This window comes from Armigeres subalbatus, chromosome 2, assembly GCF_024139115.2.
Source record: "Armigeres subalbatus isolate Guangzhou_Male chromosome 2, GZ_Asu_2, whole genome shotgun sequence".
NCBI classification, from domain to species: Eukaryota; Metazoa; Arthropoda; class Insecta; order Diptera; family Culicidae; genus Armigeres; species Armigeres subalbatus.
In genome coordinates, this window is record NC_085140.1 from 453,563,252 (window position 1) to 453,581,466 (window position 18,215).

Below are 18,215 nucleotides of genomic sequence, written 5' to 3' on the forward strand. Positions count from 1 at the left end.
ATCAAAGCGCCAATTGATTATTGGTGATGACGATAAACAAAACAATGACGAAAATAAGTTCCCGAAAGATTTGAACGAAAGCATTCGGCTTCATTCGGGTCGAATTGCACTCGAAGTACCTTTAAGAAGATCGGTTCGACTTTGGGTTGGTGATGAGAAAGAGTTCAGTTATTTAAGCATCGTTGTGGAGTACAGTCGTTGCTGTTGGTAATCGATCGAGGCTTGCCACTTCGATCGATTCACCACAATGGCGTGGTAATTGCTCCCAATAAAAGCTCGGAAGTTTTGTTTTCGTAATCAGTTTTTGCTACGTTTTACATTCGGTTGGTAAGTTGTGGGTTAAAAGATTGTATGATACGAATGACACAAACTGCAAAAAATAAATCAAAGCATAACAGGAAAGAACGAAGGAGAAACCACAATCGAAAAGACGAAAGCATGAAATGAGAATCTCTGGTAGGCTCCCCGGCGGAAGGACGGAGGAGTAGGCCAGAAGATTGCTTTGCTTTAAAAAAAAGTTTAAATGAAAGGAACCTTCGGTAGGCTCTCCGACGGAAGGGCGGAGGAGTAGGCCGGAAGATTACAATGTTTTAGAAGAATGAAAACACAGGATGATAATAAAGAAAGACGAAGAAATGGAAAAATATAAAGAGAGCAAAGAAGTAATATCTGGAAAGATGATGAAAGTAAAAATTTGTTTACTCCCGATATAAAAAAAAATATACTGTAGTGAATGTAGTAGTGAATGATGATAACTTGGATTATTTTATACACAGAGCAAAAAAAAGTTGGGATTTCTACATTTTCTACTTTTCATTTCAAGAGTAAGGGAAAATTGGTGTTTTGAGTAATACAATGTTTGAATTGAAAGAAAAATATTTGAACTGAATGCTTTTATCTCAGTGAAAAATTGTGATTTTTACAGTGAGAGCAATCAAAACAAAAATTGTAAAATAATCAAACTTACTACCATGTTTCATATTTCTGGCAACCATGACAACAAGAAAAAAGATTAACTGGCAGCTCATGACGATCTGTCAAGTTGGAAATTTGGAGAAACGAAAAATGTTTGTTTATTTACCAAATTGTAATAGCCCGGCCAACACGAGCCACTTTTTGCTGGCCGCTCTTTTGTGCGATAGCGAACGAAATCTTCGCTAAACCATATCCAAGGAGGACGAGCACGTTGCAACGGTGGATACGAATAAAAATTCCGTAAGTTTGAGCCCATAAACTACATTTTAATGTAAAGAGAAATTTCTCGACTTAGATTTTGTTTTGAAATTTATGCTTGCGTTTTCAGATAGACTCCAACTCCGACACTACACACTTAACCAGCATTTCAATGTTCGGTATTTCGTTTGCTGAGTTTCAACTGTAAAATTTCTTTTTTACTGAAATACACGTTTTTTAGTAGACTTCCAATGATTGTCAGTAATAAATTCCCGAGTTTCGGTAAAAAACTATGTTAATCGCTCTGACGTTTACTTATTTTTACTGAACAAATCATTAAATTCGTAAATTGCTGAACTGCACAAAAAGTCAGCACATATCAACCGGTGAAAATGAAAATTTACCGACAACCTAGTTATTTGAAAATACTGAACGCAATTGTAGAGCCCTTTGCTGTTGTTTACTTGGTTATTTACCATTTTGGAAATTATTTTGTCGGACACAAGTCTCTAAAGTCTCAAGTTTGCAATTGCAATTTATGCAAAATAATCGCCAACAAATCAAAAACAACAACTAATTGCCATATTTAGTCTCGATTCTAGTTTTTAAGAGCAGCCTCCTCTCGGCTGTGGTAGACAGCATCCGACGGAGATACGCCACTGGCCGCCATCAGCATCTCTTGTTCGTCAGAGCATGCTGGTACTTCGAGCGCTTCCCACTTTGCTTTGAGGCGGCTTTGGGATCCTGCGGCATGACCACCGCTGCTCCGGACATTTGGTCTTGCATGGTTTTCGTCTGATCAGCGGCATTGTTTTCTCCCAGAACCAGTATGTATGTAGATGCTTCTCAGGCCGAACACGAGGACAATTCGATCGGCTTGACGCGCAACGTCAGCGGGAATGGAACCTTCGTCGTCAAGAACCCGGAGAACTTCTAATTGATGCAGCCACCGATTACTATCAACGGTAAAATGTTGATGAAGTAACCACATCGGACAACATTGCGGATCAATTGGGACTGGGTGGAGCCCGTATCTGCGTCGTGAAATAACCCGTTTCCTCATTGTTGAGGTAATGCCGTGGCCGTCTCATATCGAACGATTGCGGGGTGAGGTATTTGCCGTTTTCACGGAGAAGCCGCGCCGCCTTCAATATGTGTCAATTCGTTTCTTTTTGTGGGATGAAATCAACCTTGCAAAAAATTGGCGGATGATTCCGACCAGAAAGGTGATAACCAGAATCTGCAGAAACATCCAACTCTGCCATATTTTCGTTACACCATGTATAACTTTGGATCAAGATTATAAAATCGTATTCCATTTACAAAATCTAGCAGAATTTATCACAAAACCCCTGATTTTTTTTCAAAGTACTTATTATGCTTATTATTCATGCGAAAGCGCATTGATTAGATATACTGTCCAATCAGTAAAATATTTTCCAAAACATAAATCCTCATTTACTGACTAACTCAGTTATGTTCACATAAACAACTATCTTTATTACCGACTTTAATGCTTGTTTGACATTTCTCGTTTATGCTGACAACTCGGTAATGTAAAATATTGCTACTAAAATTACTGGGCAATCCGTAGTCCAAAAACTCAGTAAAATTTTACCGACTCCGGTAAAATAAAGTAGCTGTGTACCTCGTCGCACACAAAGAGCCGGATTACGTTGCTACGCTGGAAACGGACCGCGACAAGCGGTTTAATTTTCTACTGGAACAGACTTCCACTTCATGCTACCGGGGCGGCAAAGGGATCATTGAGCAGCCCACCAGTCAAGGCGAAGGGAAAACCGAAGAAAGGAGACGACCGAGAAGAGGAGTAACCCGCCGCGAGCACCAGTGGCGACCCGGGAGAGTGAGTAGTTTTGATTTTGGTTTTGTACGCAATATCAAGGGAACGTCCACAAATTACGTAACGCTTAGAGGGACGCGGGGGGGTTGAGTGAAGTGTGACGATCCATACAAAATTTGTATATGCTTCATATAAAAAGTGTGACATAGGGGGGAGTTGAAAAAGTCCTTGTTTTGCGTTACGTAATTAATGGATCTTCCTCATCGGAGAATTCAGAGGATAGGCCATAAGGGGGTTGTAATTTCACAGTTTTTTTTAGGTTTTGCAAATTTACACTTATTTCAATTTTGTGCGTTTTTAAGGGGAAAACAATGTTTTCCAACAGTTTGAGCCTTGGTATATTAGGTCCGGTTGATCCGAGGGTTAATCAAAATTTTAGCACAGCACGATTTTTTTTATTTTTATGCTCTTTTTACTTTGAATTCGATCGAAGGGGGTTTGAAAGTTCTTTTATTTCCTTATGAGAATTTAAGAAAAATAACGTTTGAACCTTTAACATTTATTTGCAGCCATCGCCATCGAAAGACGGAACAGGAAGAAGATGAGGAGCTGTTAGCGGAAACGAATACTAAACCGGTAAAACAGTAAAACGGTATTCCACTTTGAAGCATCTCCACCGTGTATCAAGACTGGCGAGATGCGAGACTACCAAATAAGAGGTCGGATGATTTCGCTGTACGAGAATGGAATCAACGGAATTTTAACCGATGAAATGGGTCTGGGAAAGACGCTGCAGACAATTTCCCTGCTGGGTTATTTGAAGAGCTTCCGAAGCAATCCTATACTGCACATTGTTATCATGTCCAAATCGACGCTGCAGAGCTGGGTCGACAAGTTTGGACGGTGGTGTCCTTCGTTGCATGCAGTTTTCTAGATTGGAGACCAGGAAACTAGGAATGTATTCATCAGGGATGAGCTGATGCCTGGGAAAGGACCATTGTAGTGCACCAACCACCCTTACCTGTTGTATGGTGCTGAGCCTGGCTCACCATACACTAGCGATTATCATTTGATGGAGAACAGCGCAAAATGGTCGTTTTGGATAATTTGTTAATCGAACTTCAGGAGCAGGAAATTCGGGTACTGGAAGACTACTGCTACTGCCGACGAAGTCATTATCTACGACTCCGATTGGAACCTTCAGATGGATTAAAGGCTATGGATCGTGCTCACAGAATTGGACAGAAGGTGCAGGTCCGTGTGTTCCGTGTTATTACTGAAAACACTGTCGAAGAGAGCATGTATACGGAGATCAAGTTTAAACTGGATAAATTGGTCATTCAACAAAGACGTTAAGTGGATAACAAAACCAATCAGCTCAACAAGGATGAAATGTTGAATATCATTCGATTAGGCACCAATCACGTTTTCCGATCCAAGGACTCAAGGATCACCGACGACGACATCGACCGTATTCTGCAGAAATATGAAGAGAAAACCGCAGTACAAACTGCCAAGCTGGATAAAATGGACGAATCTTTACTGCGTAGTTTTGCCTTAGAAACTGAAAACCTCGAAAACCGTTTGGTCTATCAGTTCGAAGGAGAGGATTATCGCGAGGAACAAAAACTGCTCGCTCTGAGCTCCTGGATTGAATCACCAAAACGCGAGCGTAAAAGCCAACTATATAGTTTATTGATGTGTATTTTCCACCGAGGCTGTTCGAAATGTTCTACCAGGATTTGTAAAGCGGCCAACTACAAGGTCCCAGGAACCCGGACCTGTGCATCCAAGTAACGGGAGGAACAGCGTAAGTTCAACGAAGTGAAGCTGCTCGCGAAAAAATCGCTGCTGACGCAAGGATTCACCAACTGAAACAAACGAGAGTTCAATTATTCAATGCCAAAGCAGGTGGAGGGCAAAACACGATAAGACGTGAGTCAGCAATTTTTAATGTTTAATGTAACAAGTCTTGTTTTTTTATTACACATAAATGTAAATAATAAATAAAATGAAAACGAAATATTTAATTTTGAATACGCTAAATTTTATTCTGACATACTAGACTCAAATTGACAGCGGATACTACTTATTATTTTGAAAGCTAAACTGTTAAATCGAAAGAAAAATACACATTTAGTTTTGAGAGTAAAATGTCATTTTGAAAAGTCATCTCCTGTAACAGTTCTCACCGAAGTGACATTCTTGCACTTGTGGATTTAACAGTCTTATACTTTCTACTGAAAATCACTAACTAATTTTCTTAACTTTACCAACGTTTTCTTAATTTTACCAACGATTTTTTTTGTGTGTATGTACTTGGTTGAGTGTATATTTGATTGGGATTGATATCATTTGGATTTAGATCAGATTTTCATTCAAAGTGATGTGATTTGCATTTAAATGATTATAAAATATCGTTCGAAGCAAGTATAACAATTATGCTTGAACATTTGTGAAAAAAAGGAAATTGTTACTAGCAAAATTGTATGTTTTGCACGTTAATAACCAAGAGACGACGGTTTGTAGTAGTACAAAAATAACGAATGAACGTTAAGCATATTCAACACTGGTTATGAAAACATTGCTGCACAGCAACATTTTATTTGGACTTGAATTTAATTTGGTACGGAAATTATATTGGTTTTAGTTTTGGTTCAGACTTTCGGCTAGATTGATTGAAAAAAAAAAACGAACAGTGGGTAATGTCTATCACATAACCGCTAAGTGGACGTAGGACTTGACTTGACCATGCCCTTAAGATACATAATATGTCCAAATTTCTCACATCAACTATTTTGGATAAATAATCGGCGTTGCATACCATTCCTTGGCAAAATCTTCTCATCAAACCGACACAGAAATCAAATCTACCTCGAACAAAAATCATCAAAAAATTCAGGAAGTATCTGTCCGGTCACGAAATATTAGCCTCGACAGTGGCAACCATCCCACTGAAATACTGCCTTATATAAACCACAAGTTGGCTCAGCAGGGATGTAGATTGTATCTCAGCCCTTCCACTGAAGGGCCTTTTAATCCGTGCGATAGCGACTGAAGGAGAACATTATTTTTAACTCTTATAGCCTTGAAAAAGACTGTTTGCTTCGGCTAAGTGCAAAAAGTAAGAAAACGATCTTTTCAAAAAACCGCGAATTTCTAGTGATGGTATACAAAAGACTGAATGCTCTGCGAGCGAATGCACTTTTCTTTTATAGCTTATTTTGAATCTTCTCTGCTTCCCAATTGGTGGGTCAATCAGCTAGTGTCTTGTATCCCGCTTCTTTGTCAGCCAAAGCGTCATCATCATCAACGCGTTCGAGAAGGGCTTCTTCTTTTTTACGCTTGTTGCTTGCTGCTGGCGTCTATTTAACGGGATTTTTCGCTTGATACAGGCCAATAAGCCGGGCAAGCGAGCTTAGAATTGCAGTTCAGGTGGGAAGTACGTGTTCTTTCTAAGACAACATTGTTAGTAGTAGAAGGAAGGAAACACCCAGACATGGGATTTCGGTGATAAGATTTAGAATTCATAACATGGGACGATCATTCAGTCATGTTCGCTTTGTGTGCGGTCAGTATCAAAACAATATTTTTCTACATATTTTTTTATCAATGCCAATATTGCATTGATCAATGCATTGATATTTAACGTGTATTTGCTTAGAATTTAGTTTTGGGTCGCGCAGATTCGGCGCAGAATGGATTTTCATGTCGCGCGGAAATGGCGTAGATTTGATTTTAGTCGGCGCGGAAAATATTTCAGGATCTCCGTAACAACCCTGCAATTTCTATCCCGAATGGAATTGAAAGCTTTGATATTGATCTCTATCTTTGGCTCTCTGAAGAACCGTTTGTTTTGTGGACATACATGCTGCATCATGTGGCTTTTCTTCAGCCTGTCTCGGCTCATCACCGATGCCGGCCGGTCTCGGCTCGACTCTGCTGCTGCTGCTGCCGGTATCTGCTCAGCATTGCTGCTTTGTCGGGTCTGTAGGGTGGACTGCTGCTGTACTGGCTAGGTTTCGGCTGATGATGGTGGCTTCGATGACTTCATTCCATGCTCCAAGGTGTGAGTGCTGTTCAATCGATGATGCGGTTGCTTCGCTTGTCCCGGTCAGAATGAAAGGAAAAAATCGCGTTGCGCTATTTTATGGCTTCTCGGCAGACCCAGCAGCTGCTCATTCGCTGGTGTCTGCACCAATCAGAACGTGGTAATGGAATGATGCAAGAATTATGCGGTACCCATATTTATAGGTTCCCTTGATCTCAATGTTTTTCATTGAAAACAGTTTCATGCCTATTGAAACAAGTTTTTCGGGTCTTATCAAGCATGGACATGAAAGGCATACTTGAATTCTGTCGATTGATGAAATTCGTCCACTGAGACGAACGCTATTAACGTTTAAAATCTTTCAACACAGCGTAACGCGGTCGATTTGAATATTTTGAAATGACACCCGGTATAGTCAAGAGAGACGTAAGTCCTACGTCAAAAGTCTGAAATCAAATGTGAAAACTTGGATTGTATCTGGCTTAGATGTACATATTGGACTGGATTTGGATTGTATTGAAATGATTACGAAAAAATAAGATAAAAACAAATACTTCTTTAAAGATCATGTGGTCCAAACTACACATTTAGTAAAAATTAGTTTGGAAACTCGTTTCCGAATTCTCAACGTTCTGTAATCATTTCGGGGAAAAAGTTGGAAGCTCATATTATTTGAAAATAATAAACAAATAATGAAATAGGCGTAGAAATTAGAACAATAATAATGAAAACAGCAAAACGGAACAATTAGTCTTCCTGACAAATGTTTGCAGCACAGTGCAACGTTGCTGGCCAATTGAGAGTATGCTTTGCCTAAATCTGATAGGTGTGCATTAAACGTATGTTGTGTCCTGAATTGGTTGAAATTTACATTGAATGGATTTTTTTAAACTGCCTTGTAGGAGAAAAACACAACGTTCCTAGCGATATATCGGAACTGTGGAAAAAAAATGAATTCATATTAACGCTGAAGTTTTTGATAGCCAAGTTACGCAAAGATTATCTGATAACACTGAACGCTATTATTTTGGCATCTTGCATTCTTGATTAACCTTCAAAGGTTTAACATCCAATTTCCAAGTGTCCAACAAACTGCGCCCAAGTGTTTTCTTATTGCTACTTTATTTGGATGTGCATTGAAATGCGTGTATTAGCTGGTTCTGAAGCCTAGATCATACGTTCTAATTCGCCATAGTAATATTTTGACGGCAACAATATTTACGAAGTACAAACAATTATTTATTTATATTGCACGATAGATTGGCACCTAAATAATTGCGCAACGGTGTACCATAAACTGTGATTTTAAATCCAGATATAAGAAAAATGGATTGCATATATTCGTTTATAGTCGTCATTTAAGGGTAGAGAAAGGAAAAGATGTGGTAGTTATGATTGATATTATGATTTCGGGCTTTAATATTTCCATTGCGTTCTAACGTTTTGGCAAAACGCATTTCAAAAATAATTTTATTGAATTAATATATCTAATGAAAGTAAATTTTATTTCATTTTGACTTGTTTACTTTATGTGTGTATTCTATAAATTGAAACATTGAATTGATTATTGGTGATGACGATAAACAAAACAATGACGAAAATAAGTTCCCGAAAGATTTGAACGAAAGCATTCGGCTTCATTCGGGTCGAATTGCACTCGAAGTACCTTTAAGAAGATCGGTTCGACTTTGGGTTGGTGATGAGAAAGAGTTCAGTTATTTAAGCATCGTTGTGGAGTACAGTCGTTGCTGTTGGTAATCAATAGAGGCTTGCCACTTCGATCGATTCACCACAGTTTGGAATACTCGTTAAAGTAAAAAAGTCTTGGTAAAACAAAAATGATGTGGAATATTTTATTTGGGATACCAATACTTTCACTCAAAAAGCTGCTGGTTGCACCTGACAGTTCGTGACAGCAGTTGACTGGCAGCAGCTGAAGTTACATTTTTTCCTCTTTGCAGGTCTCGTCTCAGAACATAACATGTAGTCGGTTGTATAATACCATACGGTTAACACCCCCCTTCAAGCCGACAAACCTAATAAGTCACATAACTTCACAAATTGTACACTAGTAAGACCCTTGGTCATAATGTCTGCAATTTGATCTTCTGTTGCCACATATTTCAAACAAATAGTTCCCCTCTGAACCTCATCTTGCACGAAACGATAACGAACATCAATGTGTTTTAGCCGCTTTGTCATCTTGTCATCTTCAGCTACACTTCCCGCATAATTACAAACTGTACATGGATATTTTCCCGTGCGGTCGACAACAGTATCCTTTACTGTTGACAACTGTAAATGAACAATCTCATATAAAGTTTTAACAGTTTGTGGTACGGTTATTTGACAAATAACAATATGTTGAATGGGTTGTTAAGTTATGTCACCATAAAAAATCGTCTGTTTTCGCGTGCAAAATTTTCGCTCAACAGTATGATAAAATGTTGTCATATAATGCAGGAAATAAAGAACATTTTAGAGACAGCATGTTATATGTTGACATTTAGTGATGTTGTCGAGCAGTTATGGTTGAATCGATCGAAAAGTATACGATAACCGCAACGTAAACTGTGAAGCTATGTCTTACATCGTAATAATGATTCTGACCATATAACATGTTGTTTTTTATTATGCGGGTTATACACGCTTGGTTATCCTCGTGAATAATCGTTGGACCATTGATGTCGCGTTCAAAATCCTCAAGCAGCATTCTTAACCAGATGGCTTCCTTCACCGCCCCACTTAGCGAAATGTACTCGGCTTCCGCCGATGACAGCGCTACTGTCTTCTGCTTTTGCGCTGTCCATGAAACAGTAGCTTCGTTCACTTGGAATACATATCCTGAGTGTGACTTCCGATCCCCTATATCTCCCGCCCAGTCTGAATCTGCATAACCTTCCAGCAATTCACTGCTCTCACTGCGTCGGAATACCAGCTTCAGATCTAGGGATCCTTGGACGTATCGTAGAATTCTTTTTGCACTATTCCAATGCTCATCGCTAGCACAACTCTGGAAAGCACTGTAGTAGTTGACAGCTGCTGCGATGTCGGGTCTTGACGTAACAGCAACGTAGATCAGGCATCCTATAAGTTCACGATAGGGCTTGGTAGTGTATTTGGTTGGATCGCTGCATTTATCCAGTTTCAACTTTGTTTCTAGTGGTGTTTTCTTGGGTTTGCAATCGGCCATACCGAATCGGTAAAGAAGTTTCTTCAAGTACGGCTTCTGACTGATCTCCAAAATGCCTTCGTTCATCCGCCTCACTATAGTCAACCCCAAGAATGTATGCACCTCGTTCATGTCACTCATCTCAAATTCTGCTTTCAGCTTCCTTTTCAACTTAGAGATTACATCGAGTGAACGACAAGCAACTAAAATATCATCCACATAAATGATCAACAGCACTAACTCTCCAGCGATTGTCGCAATATACAAACAATTGTCAATTTCGCTGCGTCGGAATCCAATAGCAGAGATGAACTCATGGAATCGAGAATTCCAAGCCCGCGAGGCCTGCTTCAATCCATACAATGACTTCCGTAACTTTGCCACCAGGCCACCGGTGTTGAATTCTGTCGGTAAGCGCATATAGATTTCTTGATCCAAACGTCCGTTCAAGAAAGCGGTCTTTACATCAAGTTGATGCAGATGCATTTGATCGTGATTTGCAACGGCTAGTAGAACTCGTAGTGTTGTTAATCCAGCCACTGGAGCGTACACACAAAAAACAAACATTGTTTCACAGAATATTTTGCACTTTACAATTGAAAAGTGCTCCGTTTTTTCAAAAATAAAAATGAAATTGATCCATTTCAATGTTATTTTCTTATTTCAAAAGTTTTTCTTTCCTGTTCCCATTGTAAAATTAAAAGTTCATCCAGTCAACTAGAAAACTGTAGATCTGTCAAAACTACTGAATTTCAAAACAGGAAGAGAGAACAGAACATCGTTTACTTCTGTTTACATAGTTTCACTATGGACTATCAGATGGTAAAAATAATCACAAAATTGATCGAGATGTACATATATTTAGTTGGATTGTCATATAAGTGATTGGTTAAATTTAGCTATTTCTTATATGACTAACACTTCCGTACAACATTACATGTGTTTAATATAAAACTTTTTTCCCACTGTGAATAGAATTATTTTTTGTCCATTCATTTATAGAAAAACTCCCGTAGTAGGTATATCTCTCCGTGTGCATCAGTGCATCGTCGTTGTCGCCTCTATGTTTTTCGCCGCGAAACTTCTCGAACAGTTCCAACAAGTCGCGGTAAACGATTTATTTTATTTTCTCGATCATGAGCTCCGGAAAAGCCTCGGGAAAAGCGGTGCTAGGAGCAGTGAATAACTCATGGGATTGGAAGGTAGGTCATAATATTAGTGTTTAAAGACATGAAAATTTCAGACAAAAACACCTAACCCACTAACGCAATGGAACGAAACGGCTACGGAAGCAGTAGGATTTGACTGGAAATGTATCTGTCCAATCTCGCCGTTTCCGTCGGAAGTTTCACTGTATTGCGCAGTGGACTGCGTGATTTTGCGGAATGCAAATATTTAATGGAATGCAAAAATTTCTTTTTTACAGTTTTTCTCAAATTGCTGAACGGCAAAACATCTTAATGTCTGCAATGAACATCCAACGAGCAACTTTGCAGATTTCTGGTGCTGCTACACATTTATACCTACATGTTGAATAAAACTATGAAATAAAATAAATAAAATCTATTATTAATGCAGCAAAAATGAGAAAGAAAATTTGAATGGGTAAGCAATGGGTGGGAGTCTTTTTTTTTGGGCGGATGAAACTCTCTCTATTCCACTCTTTTATTTACGATTTGATAATTTCTTTTTGACAGTTCTACAATGTTGTTTTAAAAGTTCAAACTTTTAATTTTAGAATGGAATGCAACTTTCGAAACATGGTTGTTGCAAAAGTTAACGTACTTTTATTCTGAACATTTGCAACTCTCTACGAAAAAGAACCAACGCAACTTTTTATTTTTACCAATGGTTTTTTTAATTTCAATAATGAATTTTCTTTCTGTGTAGGTACTGTCATAATCGAATCCTCTGCGTTGCGAAAATCCTCTTGCTACGAGTTTCGCTTTAAACCAATCGATATTACCTTCATCGTTATGCTTAAACTTGAAAATCCATTTACTATCGATAATGTTCTTTCCTGGGGGAGGCGAAGTTAGAGTCCATGTTCCGTTCTTGGTGAGCGAGGTCATCTCGTCCGCTATGGCGGCTTGCCACTGAGGCCCATCACTCAGCTTGCAAAGTTCTCCCACAGAATCCGGGATATTTTCGACGAAATTCTCTGCACACAATGCTGTTCCTGCCATTTCATAACAGTCAAACCACGCCGGCTGTCGTCGAACTCGTTCACTTCTCCTCACCGTTGCTGATTATCTTCAAAGTCAGTATCTGATTCTTCTTCAGGAGCGGCGGCTTCTGTTGAAGCTTCTTTATTTTTGCTCAGCTTATCATCAAGCAATAACTCAACTGTCTTCGGGGCACTTTTCTTCACTGGAAATTTACCATCACAGAATAAAGTATTTTCCATTAAACACTATGTCTCTTCCCACAACAATTTTCTTCATTTCGGCATCCCAAAGCCGATAGCCATTTATGGTATATCCCACAAGATAACATCTTCGACACTTGGGATCCAGTTTTCTCCTTTGCTCTTCTGGAAAATGGAGGTATGCAGCACACCCAAAAATCCGCAACTTCGACACAACGGGCTGACGTCCATTCCAAAACTCGAACGGAGTTCGTTTTTCCTCAACAGCCGATGTTGGACACCGGTTTGTTATATAGGTGGCAGTGAATACTGCTTCACCCCACATTTCCTTTCCAAATCCACTTTCTGCCAGGAGCGCCCTAGCTCTTTCCATTAACGTACGATTTAGGCGTTCGGCAACCCCATTCTGCTGCTGTAAGGGACTTTCAGCTGCATCACTATTCCTCTTTTTCGACAGAACGCACGCATCTCACTGTTAACATATTCGCTGCCATTATCCGTACGAAGCTTCGCAATCCGTGTACCAAAATGGGACGTCACAAGCGCTTCATATTCACGAAAACGATCGATCACTTCATCTTTTGTCGCCATCAGATAAATCACAGAAAAATGTGAAAAATCGTCAGTGAACGAGACGAAAAAACGTTTTCCGTTCCACGTATACGGTGTTATCGGTCCACAAACGTCACTGTGGATTAACTCTAAAGGCCGCGACGAACGCCTTTCTTCTACCGAAGTAAACGGAAGTTTTTCGATTTTTCCTGATAAACACGGTTCACACACCACATTTTCCGCATCGAAATTAGTCAGTGTCAATCCTGTCACCATGTCGAATCGCACTAGTTCGCGAAGACTGTCACAGCCGACGTGGCCGAAACGTTGATGCCATAATACCGCATTCCGCGAAACTTTCCCGGTCACTAGAGCAGAACCCATTTCGCTCCTTTTGCAAAAGATGTTCAGCTCATACAACTTTCCTCTCAGCTGACCAACAGCAACCACAGTATCGTTTTTGACAATTTCCGCCTTATCCCCATCAAAACAAACACGCAGTCCTGACTTTGCGATTCGTTTCACCGAAAATAAATTGCAGCTCAAATTTGGCAAATACAATACATTCCTTGCCGAACACTTCTTCACAGTTTCGCCGACCACAGAATACATCGTAACATTACCACAAAATTCGGCAGTCATCTTCTGTCCATTTGCCACTACAATTTCAATTGGGGGATCGAGCTTTTGTATTGAAGAAAAATAACTTGAATCACACAACATATGTTCGGTCGCTCCGGAGTCGAGGAACCAACCAACACGAACGAAATCATTCTCTTCGGCTGTCAGGAATGCAATTTCCGTTTGTTCCTCCTGGGCACTGACGTTCGCCTTTTGGCTGTTCACATCTCTCTTCGCTTTCGGCTTGTTTTGGTGATTCATATTTGGTTGTATGTTTTCGCGACACTCGGCCTTTCGGTGACCCAACTTTCCGCACTGATAACATCTTATTTTTCTCTTTTTGTGCTTGGTTGCCATTGCCACGCCACTTTCTCCACACGTTTCATCCACTGCATCCACATTTCTTCGCTTGATGTCAACATCCAACAGACGCTTCTTTACGAAGTCCATTGTGATGTCCCCCGGCAGCGTCTCGATTGCCGTCACTACGGAATCGAATGATGGCGGCAGTGTCACAAGCAAATGGCACACTGCGTCAGCTTCTTCCACTGTAGCCCCGCTGCCTTTCAATTCGCGAATCAATTTGTCGAACCGGAGCAAATGCTCTGACATACACGTGTTTACTCCTTCGACATATTTTAAGGTTAGGAGTTGCTTACGGCGAGTTAGCTGTCCGGCGACACCTCGGCGTTCAAAAACGTTCTTTAATTTATCCCAGATCAGCTTTGGCGTCGGGCAATCTTTTATCAATTCCAGTTGATTGTCACTGATTGCCTGCACAATTATTGACTTGCATTTCTTCTCTTTCACTTTCCATTCGGCGATTTTCTTCTCTTTCTCGCCACGCACCTCCGTGGAATCGTTGGCGTCCACTCGCAGTTCTTCGAAATCCACCACTTCACGATTGAGACACACAAGCAAATCGTGCATGTCCAAAACTGTCTCTAATCGGAATTTCCAATTGTGGAAACCAGTGCCATCGAACGCGACAATTTTCGTTTTGTCCTCCATCACTGGGACCATAACCTGAAGACCGGCGCAATACAAAACGAACACGAGACGATCAACTTTCCGAGGACTTGAGAGAAGACAATAAAACAAACGTGTGTACTCTTTAGCAGTCAAACACAAAGTAATTATTTATTCATACAGAACAGAAATATAGAACGCGAGAAGCGTTAAGTGTTGCCAGAAGGGCTGAACATAACATGTAGTCGGTTGTATAATACCATACGGTTAACAAAATTGAACTCAAAGTTTGGGTTGATTTATCTGTCCGTGTATCGTTACACGAAAAAATTTAAAAAAGCGCTCACAGGAAAGTCCGATTACACGTAAAAAATAACCTTACACGGTTAGAAAAAAGTACCTAATATTAGGTACTTTTCACTCAAATCGGGGATTCAGTGTGGGAATCCAAAATAAAGTAATTTTTTCTTGAAATTATGTAAAATTCACTTAATATTAAGTAAAATATACTTAATTTTAAATAGAAACTAACAAAAAGTTAGGTAAATTTTACTCAACTTTTGTAACCATGAGATTACTCAACGTTGGGTTCCCACCCGCATAAATAAAAACAGTTTGCCTTACTGTAATTATTATTCATATGAATTAAACGAAATGGTTACTATCTGTATAATAATCGACTTAAAATATGATTGTAAGTTTATCTAAAACAAATACCATATTAAATTTTCAATCTACGACACCATATGCAGTAATTTCGTAATATATTGTTACTATACAGTTTTTTATAATCCATGTTTGATTTTGTTCTAGAAGAAAATGGTAATTGAATGTGGCTGTCCATCAACAGATATAGTAACAATGCTGAATGCAGCTATGATATAATCATGTATCCTCTGGAGCTAATCATATTTCGTTGCGATTCCACACATACATTTCAAAACCGTATGGTTCAATGATAAAACTATGGTAAGCGTTTTTCTTCTGCAATAAGTGTGTGTATCTTTTGAAAGACGTACGACTGTCATGTTTTGTTTTAATGTGTTTAATGCTGGGTTTTCTCAAACAAGTCTTTTTGTTTGTGCAGAGTAATTAGTTTGTTGCGCCATTAAAAAGGTAAGAACACAGAGAAACAGACGTCTCACTTAGAACAATATGCAATCAAAATCATCGTCACGGAAGCATTATCGCCCAGTGCTAAATGCAGTGTGTGTGGCCAAACGGCAACCAGATGGCGGTAGTGTGCAAACGTCAAACACAAGCAAATCCGATGGAAGCGCCATCGGTGGCCGATTGACCACCTACAAAAATTTGAATTCACCGTTAAAAAGGTGAACGATGGAACAAGTGTTAAGTGAGACGTCTGTTTCTCTGTGGTAAGAATATTATCAAATTTGTCTGCTAAAAAAAGCAATTTCTAACAAAATAAATAATTCATCCTGTTATTTCCCACAGTTTCCTGCAATTTGAAGAAAGGGATGCGGCTGCCCAGGTACTGATGCAAAATGATACCGCATCGCGTCGCAAGAAACACAAACGGCAGGAAGTTTTTACCCGAGGAACTATGATGCTGTAGTTTAGTGTACGATCGATGCCAATCGAAGATGAAGGTGAAGTGCCTCATTTTGAAGCTGGATATTAACAAGGACCGCATGAAGACGCGGGAACGCAGTACCGCTGGATGACAAGCAACTCTGTTCAAGGTGAAAAGCGAACACACTTAAAATAAATCGCCGAATTCGGTAAAATTTTACCGAAATCTCAACAGCAGAACTGTTCGGTAAATTATTTAACTGATTTTCGGTGATTTTGACAGTTGAACAATGAAAAAAATTACAAAAAATCTGTAAAATACGTTACCGAACAGTTCTGCTGTTGAGATTTCGGTAAAATTTACCGAAAACGGTGAAATGAGTTAAGTGTGAATATACCAAGAAAACGGCTGCGGCTTTCGTCGTTGTAAACAGGTATCAAACTACCGGTTCCCTAAATTATACTTTTGCTTCTATTCAAGTATATATAATAAAATATCCAATTACTTTAATCAGGAACATTCCGCCTTTTATACTAGTGAGGTTTGTGGAAAATAAAGCATAATTAGCATGTTGCATATTTATCGTGTTTTCATCACAAAAAGGAAAAAAATACCAATGGTTGCTCCTACTAATTAAAGATAAGAGATACGGTCCATCGATTTTATCCATATATCATTTTACTGTATCTATATTATAACCTATGCTGTTTTATCGAAAAACGAGGATTGTAAGTGAACCATAGCATATATTGTGCATCGAAAAAAATGTACTGGAAAACAGCCTATTTTGTACAGTAATTATACTTAACCGCCCATTACTCATATGGTTGATTTGCCAAACACAGTATACTATACAGTAAAAACCATTTCTGTAGAGGTTGGTTTATCATCCTTTTAAACTGCAAACTGAATAGTAGAAGTAACGTTATTTATTATCAGCAATGATCTGAGAGATGGTCCAATTATAGTCCAGAATTATGCGGGCACACTTTAATGCCCTTGTTGAGCACGCAGAAAAAACTACGTTAAAAACAAACATATTCTAGGTAAATCCAAACAATAATTCAGTTTGTTCTGGCATCAAAAATAAATATGTTTGGATCAAACATATTGTTGCATTTGAAGCGAACGAAAACTTTCTTTTGAATCAAATGTGCGTTTCAGTTTGTTTCAACCAGCTAAATGTTTGAAGCAAACATGGATATTATTGTTTTGGTTCAGCCATTCATAATATTTTCTTATCAATTCTACCAATTTTCATATTCTGGTAGCATTTGACTACCAGATTTCACAATTCCAATCGTTCATATTTCATTTACTTACCTTTCTGTACCTGAAAAACATCCTTATCATCAAGCTTATCATTAATTTGGAAGCAAGAAAACATATTATACCACGCTTGCTCCTGCTCCTCTGTTTACCTCTGATCGGATCCGATCCGAACTCGAGTTTTTGTTTACTTTTGCAAGAGCGAGCGAGGGGCTGCCCACTAGTGTTTGTATAAAACAAACAGGGATTTAATTTGGTTTTAAAAATAAATATGTTTGATTCAAACATTTTACCATTTTGGAAGTAAACATGTATATTTTTGAAGCAAATGGATGAAATTTGTATCCGTGAGTGGTTTTGCTCTTCATTTTATGACAACAAAGGAAAGAGGGAGGGAGATGCAAAAGAAAAAAAGTACCTAAAATTAGGTACTTTTTTCTAACCGTGTAGAATATGTTACACACTTAGATCGAGAATTGCAGCTCGGTAAATATTTTTACTGGTTTTATACGGTAAAATAAAATTTCAACCGAGAGCTCAGTTAATTGTGGTTAATTTACTGATTTCTGCAATAATTTCTACCCATGCCTCAGTAGTTTAAAGTTTAATACTGAGCTTCGGGAATATATTTACATTACCGATCAACTCTGTTCTTCCCATACTTGTCAAAAAAAATACCGATCGTTCAGTAAATCCAAAGCACTT

At 38.9% G+C, this 18,215-nt stretch overlaps 1 long non-coding RNA gene and 3 pseudogenes across 1 annotated transcript; 3 read left to right on the forward strand and 1 right to left on the reverse strand.

Moving 5' to 3' along the window:
- Positions 1-1,531: 1,531 nt before the first annotated feature.
- LOC134218230 (ER membrane protein complex subunit 3-like) lies at positions 1,532-2,425 on the reverse strand (annotated as a pseudogene).
- A 138-nt stretch (positions 2,426-2,563) lies between these two features.
- LOC134216888 (chromatin-remodeling complex ATPase chain Iswi-like) lies at positions 2,564-4,339 on the forward strand (annotated as a pseudogene).
- On the forward strand, positions 4,047-4,906 carry LOC134216901 (chromatin-remodeling complex ATPase chain Iswi-like; annotated as a pseudogene).
- Positions 4,907-11,153: 6,247 nt separating this feature from the next.
- Positions 11,154-11,764, forward strand: LOC134218232 (uncharacterized). Its single transcript, XR_009981284.1, has 2 exons — positions 11,154-11,399; positions 11,624-11,764. It is a non-coding gene; the product is annotated as an uncharacterized LOC134218232 (long non-coding RNA).
- The last annotated feature ends 6,451 nt before the right edge of the window (positions 11,765-18,215 follow it).